At 39.1% G+C, this 7,500-nt stretch overlaps 1 long non-coding RNA gene across 3 annotated transcripts in view; it reads right to left on the bottom strand.

Annotated features, from left to right (window-relative positions):
- The window catches only part of LOC136083920 (uncharacterized), a 12,562-nt gene extending 5,173 nt beyond the window's left edge, over positions 1-7,389 (bottom strand). The window contains exons 1-2 of one of the 3 annotated variants that reach the window (XR_010640202.1): positions 7,172-7,389; positions 6,936-7,076 (exon numbers count right to left, since the gene is read on the bottom strand). This is a non-coding gene — a long non-coding RNA (uncharacterized LOC136083920). The remainder of the gene's footprint in view (positions 1-6,935; positions 7,077-7,171) is intronic. The other 2 variants (XR_010640201.1, XR_010640199.1) reach the window with 2 other exon arrangements.
- Between the last annotated feature and the right edge of the window lie 111 nt (positions 7,390-7,500).

Below are 7,500 nucleotides of genomic sequence, written 5' to 3'. Positions count from 1 at the left end.
ATTTTTGTAATGGCTAGTTAATGAGACAATAATTTTCAATGTGTCACTTCCTCAACGTTGTCAAAACAACGTTTAATTAACGTTGGCATAATAACACTTTTTCAACGTTTTTTAACTACCACATTTTCAACGTTGGTATATGTAACGTTGAATAAGCGTTGTTTCATAAATAGCTTAAATACGTTGAAAAAGCAGCTAATGTCTAACGTTGATAAACCTTCAACTTTGCGAAGTTTTTACAGTGATTATTTGCGTACTTTTATTCAACGTTGAATAAACGCGATTTTTTGAGAAGATAATATACGTTGATATTTATACGCTTGTTCAACATTGAAAATGTGACGTTTAAAAAGCGGTTTATTTTTAACGTTGATGAAGCATAGATTTTGATTCGTCTTTAAAGTGGCTTTTTGCGTAAGTTGATTACACGTTGAATAAACGTCTTTTTTTGAGAAGCTAAATTACGTTACAATTTCAACGCTTATTCAACGTTTAAATTTACCGCGATTTAGTATACAAAAACAAACATTGATTCAACATTGAAAGCGCGTTGTTTTTGTGACTGCAACGCTTTTTCTACGCTGCGACCGGTTTTCAACGTTGATTCAACGCTGACATGTTTGCTGGGAATGTATATGAGATATACATTGCAATACACAAGTTATATAAGATATATCTCATATACATTGCAATACACGAGGTGGTAAACTTTTTGGTAGGTTAAATATCCTGAATACAGGACATTTATCCGTCATAATGTAAGCTAGAAAATCCTATTCAAGCTAGAAAAAGTGTTATTAATTAAACATTTTGTTTAGGTCTCCCTCTCTGTACCTATATTCTAAAATGTCTTAATTTTCGAAAATATTAACCATTTGTTGTAAAATGTCATAATTTATAAATTTATATCTAAAATTGTTAAAGATTTTAAAGGTTTTTAAAATAAAAAGGTCAATGTTTACAATAATTTATTTATGTTTTGTGCGTATCCATACTGTTTACATAATGCGCATGTAATTATGATACGATTTGTGGTTTATCAATTACTTTATAAAAATTTTCTTTCTAAATTGTTTATAAAGAAAGGAGTGACGTCATTATTTGTTAGGCTTTTATTTTTTTGTATGAATAATATTTCGAAACAAATATGCAATGTTTTCTATAATATTATAATTTCATAATTTTGTATCTCTAAATATAATAATTTAACACATGATACATTATCCCAGCAGACTCGTCATGTTTTCTCCAAGCATGTTCCATTATCAGCGCCATGACTGGCCCGCCATCAGTCAACAAGCATGGCTTAAACTAAGTGTTGCTCACCGTTTAATGGTTTATGCATGGCAGCTGTTTTTCAACCAGTGTTTACCCGTTGCTTTCTCAGTGCTCACTTTTATGTTATTTTTGATTCCTTTTTTATTTATTTTATTTATTTTTAACTAGCTGGAGTTACCCGGCGTTGCCCGGGCCAATATTTAAAAGTAAATGAGCATCTGGAACTTTGTTATACTAATTTTGGGCTATGCACAGTAAGATTGTGCAATATTTTTTAGTGTTGCACAATAATCCCACAAAATGTGACCCTGTTGGTTGAAGCTATGAAATAACTGAAAGACATTAAGGAAGAAAAAGACATTTTGTTTATTTTCCACCTAAAAACAACAAATTAAGAATTTCCAAAAGAACATTTACTCAAATTTTTCAATTAAATTGTTCTCTCACACTGGAAAAAAAAGTTAAACATGTTACAAAAGTTAAATCATGGGTAATTTCTTCACATTGGATTGTTATTGTTTTCTTTTAATAGGACTTCTTTAAAGAGGATTTCTTTCACTGAAGAGCCTTCTGATAGACAATGTTCTTGGTTTTTTCTTCTGGAGTCAAAATGAAAAGATTTCGTGGAGATCCAACTCTGGAGCATGCAACATAGAGCTGGCCGTGAGAAAAGCAGGGCTGTTCCAAATTGATGCCAGCCACTTTGAGTGACTGTCCCTGCGCTTTGTTAATGGTCATGGCAAAAGCCAGCCTGACTGGAAACTGGAGGCGCTTGAAACTAAATGGGAGGTCATTGGGAATCATTGGAATCCTTGGAATGAAGACATTCTCACCTTTGCCACATCCAGTCAGTATAGTTGCTTCATTCAAGTTTGAAAGGATAGCTTTGATGATGAGTCGAGTTCCATTGCAGAGCTTGGGACTGTCGAGGTTGCGAAGGAGAATGATTGGTGCTCCAACTTTCAGGTGAAGAATGTAAGGAGGACATCCAGATGGTTCTAAAGAGTTCAGAAATTCTGTTAGATAGTTGACAACTTCACTGGGGTCCATAACCATGTCAATAGAGTTGTAGGACTTTTCATTGCCTGGGAGCATTTTCTGGATCTGCATATTGATCTTGGTGACAGACTCATTTTTGGGAGCCAGAATAGCTCTCTCACAGATCCAGTCATGTCTGGTGAAACTCTGCTGGATGTTGGGAAACACCTTGACAATGAGTTCCTCTGCAGAATCCACCAGTGTGCAAAAATTGGCAGGGAATTTAATGAGCCCTGTCTGCACATCAACTGGTGCCTCACCATTGCCCAAGGCAAGAAGCTGATTGGAAAAGGCTCCTGCTGACAGATCATCAGACAACTTTACCCTCATGTTTGATGTCAAATGAAGTGTTCTGACACTCCTCCACAGGTAGGAAGCTTTTAGGCAGGCATTTAGCTCATCTGCACTTGTTGACCGTGGAATGACTGGCAGTGTTTGTCGAAAGTCACCTGCCAGAAGAACAGTGACACCTCCCATCAGTGACTTGTTGTTTCGCAGATCTTGCAAGGTAATGTGGAGAGCTTCAAGGGCTCGCTTGTGGGCCATCATGCACTCGTCCCAAACAATGATGGAGCATTGTTGAAGTACTTTGGCATGGCCGGTCCCTTTTGAAATGTCACAGACAGGGGCATCACCATGAGCAAGGTTGAGAGGCAGTTTCAGGGCAGAGTGAGCAGTGCGTCCTCCTTCAAGAAGGGTGGCTGCAATGCCAGATGAAGCAAGGGCAATTTTTTTCTAGAGTATTTTTTTCTAATTTTGGCCAGGAGGAGGTTGATCACAAATGTTTTGCCAGTCCCACCTGGAGCATCCAAGAAGAGGATGCATCCGTTGTTGCCTTCAACCTGCTGCAGAATTGCCTCATAGGCTGATCTCTGGTCTGTTGTAAGCATTGGCTCCTTTTCTGACACATTTTTGGCAAGCAGATCTGTTCGGTAGTTGGTTTGGCGGATGATTTCTGTGGACAGATGACTGTTGTTTGGATCCAATGGAGGCGAAGGCATGCCAAGTGTCCCTAAAGCCTTTCCTGCCATGGACAGGCAAAGATTCTCCAGCTCGGCCAGGCCCTTGTCATAAATGGCATCACAGAAATCAATCCTCAGGTTTGGATTTTCTCGTCTCACGCTCTGCAAAAAGTCTTCAGTCATGGCCATCTTGTACTTTTCCCAGATATCTTTGGGTTTGGAGATGGCCCAGGTTGTGAGCAAAATGGCAAAAAGGTGCCGGATTCTTTGTGGTGATTGTGAAGATGCAGCTTCAGCGATTGTCATGTCCAAGTGACAGTCATTTTCATGCACGCCGCATCTTTCACAGGCCTCTCTAAAAGTTGCACAGACAACACCATTCACAGTTTTCAGGCTGGCAAATGAAGTTGGTCCTTGGACGACATGGAGGAGCATGCGCAGGTAGAAGCACTCTGCATTGGAGGGATGAACTGTGTAAACACGCCCCAGAGCATCAGTGGCTTTGACTCCTGAATGGCCTTGAACATCTCTGCCTTGCTTCCGTCTCTGAAATCGTTTGTGAGAGATGTCCTAGGTGTAGCAGTGAGCTACATCACAGTAGAGAAGGGTCTTTGCAAAGGGATCTTGCTGGCACAACTCAAAAAAGGCCACCAGAGTTGTCCTGGGTGGCACCTCTAGCTGCTGCTGTAAGGTCTCAGGCCGGAAGTACAACCTCTGTCCATTTTCTAAGTGAACGCTAAGGTGCAACACAGTAGGGTACCTTTCATGAATTGAGAAGTTGAGGATTCGCCAGACAGCTTCATTGCTGCAAATGTATCGTCCCAACTGGAAGGCCTGCACTTCATTCTGAATTGGCTGTTTTCCATGGACCTCAAAAACAGCTTGGTCACTGCCTTTGTTGATGTATTTGCAAATGTACTTGATCGATCTGACCGAATGACACCACTCAATGTTGATGTGAGCCTGGAACATTTTGGAGAGCAAGGGATTGTATGGCACAATCCAGCTGTTGTCAACTTCAATCTCCTGGTATCCTTTGCCCACTTTCATCTTGAGTTTTGCAGTGAATCCGCCATCTTCTGGTTTTCGTCTTCTATAGAGTGGATAACTGTCCTCTCCTGTTTGAGTCTCTGAAATTAGTTCCCTGGGAAATTTCTTGGAACATTTACCATCAACCATGCAGGGAGAACTTCTTTTGAGATTGCCGCAGGGACCGTGGATCATGTTTTTGGTGACAACCGAGTAGAGCAAAGGATCTTCTTGAGGATCTGGAATTTCTGCACTGATGACACTGTCAATTTCAGTGGACTTGATTTTTTCATACAGCCAGAAGAGCATGTGGGCATGAGGAAGGCCTCGTTTTTGCCACTCTATGGTGTACATCCAGCACCGAGTCTCGCCAAAAATGTGAGATTTTGTGATGACATTGATCATCTTGGTGAGTTTTTGCTTGAACACCCTGGCAATCAGGTCATGGCGATCTGATGATGACTGGCCTTGAAACAGATGATCTAGAATTTCAGGCCACATTGGATTGCAGGTGAAGGTGATGAAGAGGTCAGGTCGTCCGTGTTTTCTCACATACGTCATTGCATCTTGGGCGTACTCATGCATGTGCCGAGGGCTGCCAGTAACAGTAGCTGGAAGAATCACTCTTTTGCCCAACTCATTAGGATTGGTCTCAGAGGCGATTGCATCACGGAGGTGGATGTAGTTTGTAGTAGTACACCCTTCCATTTGTGCGCAGAACAATGTTGGCAGACCACTTCCATTTTTCCAAAGCTAACATTTGGATGTTGGTGATAATTGAGTGAAGGATTGTAATTAAATGCTGCATTTTTCAAATTTCGTTGATTCTCTTGGGCCCTGGTGGTGGCTACTCTTGTTCTTTTGTCCTCAAGCCTGGCCTGTCTCTGCAGTGAAGTTTCTGTTGCTCTGGTGGTGGCTGTTCTAGTTCGTTTGTCCTCAAGCCTGGCCTGTCTCTGCGGTAAAGTTTCCTTTGCTCTGGTGGTTGCTGTTCTAGTTCGTTGGTCCTCAAGCCTGGCATATCTCTGCTGTGAAGTTTCCTTTGCTCTGGTGGTTGCTGTTCTAGTTCGTTGGTCCTCTAGCCTGGCTTCTCTGTCTTCTTCATTCTCATCAGATCTTGCAGCAGAAACTCGCCTTGCAGCTGGAGTCTTTCGCCCGATTGTTGATTTTTTCTTTGGAGGCATTGTTCCAGATGTCGTGAACTGAAAGGATAAAATAGCAATTTGAAAATACCATAAAATACTTATTTATCTACCGAACTTAGACAAAACATAGGCAAACTGTTATAAAAACCTCAGAACTTTTAATGTGGAATAACTGTGAGGTACGATATCACTCATTTAAAAATGATGAGATTTTAAAGGACCAATCGCATTTAAAACAGACAGGAATGTACGGGACAATTCCACTATGATGAATGGAAATGGCTCAAATGCTGAATGAACAAACTTCAGTTTAAGTGATGAAATTTAAACTGGCTTACCTGATATCTGTTGATGTTAATGCCACAGAAATATTTTCTTGGAGATCATATACTGATGAAACACTAAAGAACTGATGAAACACTAAAGAACTGATGAAACACTACACAAAATGAAGCACAAAACAGTAACTGTTGCTTTTGTTGTAATCTCCTTGAAATGTGAAACTGAAATGGTTGACTGCTGTCAGTGAGATGCATTTTATACTCAAGGGGAAGCAACTGGAAATTTCTGAAATGTTGTAGGAAGTTCCGTAGTGTTCCAGAAAGTTCCAGAGTGTTCCAGAAAGTTCCGGAGTGTTCCAGAATGTTCCGGAGTGCTCCAGAATGTTCCAGAGTGTTCCAGAATGTTCCGCAGTGCTCCAGAATGTTCCGGAGTGCTCCAGAATGTTCCAGAGTGCTCCAGAATGTTCCGGAGTGTTCCAGAAAGTTCCGGAGTGTTCCAGAATGTTCCGGAGTGTTCCAGAATGTTCCGGAGTGTTCCAGAAATTTCCGGAGTGTTCCAGAATGTTCCAGAAAGTTACGGAATGTGCTACGGGTCCGGAAACGTGATCCGCCCCTACTAAAACAGGGGTGCTCTACAACTTTTGTTTTATAAAGTTTTCACCAAATCGCACGGCTGAGGCTGCAGAGCCAACGTAGACCCAATTTGGGCCCCCCTGACCCCGGGGGTCGGGGTACGGGGTCAAAACCCAGCTAAGAACCTTCTCCGCCTCGAGGACTACCCCCATGCCAAATTTCATCGAGAACGGTCCGGCGGTTTGGATTTCTATAGAGAACAAACAAACACACACAGATTGCCCTTTATATATATTAAGATTACTTTTAACTAGCATTGCTTTGCAATTGTTCATTCTTTATATTAATTTTTATTTTGTTACTTTCATTTATAACTAATAGTTAGTATGTAGGAGAATTTAAGTTAAGAAAAATGAAAAATAAGGAAAAATATGAAAATAAATTAATGTTTACCTCACTCAAAAAAAGTATATGCTAAAACATATAATTGATGATATACATGTTTCAAAATATTTTAAAATGGAATGTAAGAAAATTCACTGCTTTTGCAATACATTATATATAAATATAATATATAATTAATTATTATATATATTTTAATAAAAGTTAGTTAAAATACAATTCATATTTACATAAAGCTTTGGGATTAGCAAATGCTTGACTATCATTTTTTTCACCGTCATTTATTCAAACTTATGGTGCTAACTATCGATACTCCTCGACCTCGCATTTTACTGCAATTATTCTCGCATGCCAAACTGCTCCTGATAGATCTAAAATAAAACAATTGAGCTGTTCGTAATATAAGACATTTACACTTACTACTTATTATATTTACATTTACTACATTACTTAACAAATCACTCACAGTTTTACATTGCTGTCAATAATTAATCCAAGCAAGTTTTTATTTATTTTTAACTAAACTTCATTTGTATATAGAAATAGATTTAAAAAAAGGATAAACTTTAATGATGATTCACTTGAAGGCAAAAAAAAATTAAAGAAAAATACAATTTTTACATATTACAACCAAATCATGCAAAACAACTGAAAGTGAAAAAAATGTAAAATTAGCTTAAAAACTGTAATAAAAGAATTCTTTGCATTAAGGTGGTCGTCTGGTAAAAAAATCAAAAATTCAATTTGGGGGAAAGTTTATTTTATTTTTCAACATTAAGAAGTTATATTTGTATG

The sequence above is a fragment of the Hydra vulgaris genome, chromosome 08 (genome assembly GCF_038396675.1).
Source record: "Hydra vulgaris chromosome 08, alternate assembly HydraT2T_AEP".
Classification (NCBI taxonomy): Eukaryota; Metazoa; Cnidaria; class Hydrozoa; order Anthoathecata; family Hydridae; genus Hydra; species Hydra vulgaris.
This window is presented reverse-complemented; position numbering and strand designations above follow the sequence as displayed.